This window comes from Nycticebus coucang, chromosome 18 (genome assembly GCF_027406575.1).
Source record: "Nycticebus coucang isolate mNycCou1 chromosome 18, mNycCou1.pri, whole genome shotgun sequence".
In the NCBI taxonomy this organism is placed as follows: domain Eukaryota; kingdom Metazoa; phylum Chordata; class Mammalia; order Primates; family Lorisidae; genus Nycticebus; species Nycticebus coucang.
The window spans coordinates 41563356-41565229 of record NC_069797.1 but is presented as its reverse complement, the minus strand read 5'-3'; the positions used below and the strand labels follow the sequence as shown (position 1 = coordinate 41565229).

At 39.6% G+C, this 1874-nt stretch overlaps 1 pseudogene; it reads left to right on the top strand.

The window, feature by feature from the left end:
• The first annotated feature begins 614 nt into the window (after nt 1-614).
• LOC128570107 (60S ribosomal protein L21-like) lies at nt 615-1106 on the top strand (annotated as a pseudogene).
• The last annotated feature ends 768 nt before the right edge of the window (nt 1107-1874 follow it).

Below are 1874 nucleotides of genomic sequence, written 5' to 3'. Positions count from 1 at the left end.
GGTTATGGGGGGGGAGGAAAAGCAGAAAGAGGGACGGAGGGAGGGGGGTGGGGCCTTGGTGTGTGTCACACTTTATGGGGTCACGGCATGATTGCAAGAGGGACTTTACCTAACAATTGCAATCAGTGTAACCCGGCTTATTGTACCCTCAATGAATCCCCAACAATAAAAAAAAAAATAAAAGAATAGCACATACAATCATATAGGTATGTTATATTTGATAATAAATGGCCTTACTGCTGGTTTATATGTTTCCTATACTATACTTTTTATTGTTATTTTAGAGTATATAAATTGGAAAACAGCCGTAGGCAGGTCAGGAGATGACAGCTCCATGCACGTTATTGTCCCTGAAGACCTTCTAGTGCAGTGGTTCTCAACCTTCCTAATGCCGCAGCCCTATAATACAGTTCCTGTGGGTTGTGACCCACAGGTTAAGAACTACTGTTCTAGTGGAACAAGATGTGGAGGTGGAGGCCGGTGATACTGATGATCCTGGCCTTGTGTAGGCCACAGCTAATATGTGTGTTTGTGCCTCTAACACAAACAAATTTTGGAAGTAAAAAACAAAAGCCTCCCTTTTGGTTGGAGACTCCATCTTCCAGTAATTCACCAAAATGACAAACACAAAGGGAAAGAGGAGAAGCACCCGATACATGTTCTCTAGGCCTTTTAGAAAACATGGAGTTGTTCCTTTGGCCACATATATGTGAATCTACAAGAAAGGTGATATTGTAGACATCAAGAGAATGGGTACTGTTCAAAAAGGCATGCCACACAGGTATTACCTTGGCAAAACTGCAAGAGTCTACAGTGTCACCCACCATGCTGTTGGCATTGTTGTAAACGAACAAGTTAAGGGCAATATTCTTGCCAAGAGGATCAACGTTCGTATTGAGCATATTAAGCACTCTAGGAGCCAAGATAGCATCCCAAAACGTGTTAAGGAAAATGATCAGAAAAAGAAGGAAGCCAAAAAGAAATGTACCTGGGTTCAATTGAAGCACCAGCCTACTCCACTCAGAGAAGCACATTTTGTGAGAACCAACAGAAAGGAGCCTTAGCTCCTGGAACCCATTGCCTATGAATTCATGGCATAATAAGTGGACAGCATAGCACATAGGAGAACAGGAGAACCAATGGAACCAGGATTGAAAGGTGCTGGAACCTATTCCCCATGAATTCATGGTATAATAGGCATAGCAAGCTTTGTCACATTCAATGGAAAGGCACTTCCTTGAGCTGCTGGAAACTTTTTCCCTATGAATTCATGGCATAATAGGTATTAAAAATAAAAGGCTACTATAAAAAAAAGTAAAAGAATAAAAATAGGAAAAAGCTTATGATGTAAAGACACAAAGAAAATTTTTTTATACAGCTGTACATTATATTTCTATCTTTGAGCTAAGACTTATTACAAAAGAATCACAAGGTTTAAACATTTTTTAAGATTAAAACACTTATAAAGTAAAAAACTTACAATAAATTAAGGTTAATTTATTACTGGAGAAAAAGAGGCTGGGTGTGGTAACTCATGCCTATAATGCTAGCACTTTGGGAGGCCGAAGTGGGAAGATTGTTTGATGCCTGGAGTTCGAGACCAGCTTGGGCAACGTTAGACCCCCATTTCTACAAAAAAATAAAAAATTAACTATGCATGGTGGCACAAGCCTATAAACCCAGCTACTCAGGAGGCTGAAGCAAGAGGATCACTTGAGCCCAGGAGTTTGAGGTTGCTGTGAACTATGATAATGCCACTATATTCTAGCCTGGGGAATAGAGCAAGGCCCTTTCTCAAAAAATAAATAAATAAATAAATTTATTTTAGTGTAGCCTAAGTATACAGTGTTTATAAACTCTATAGGCCTTCACAT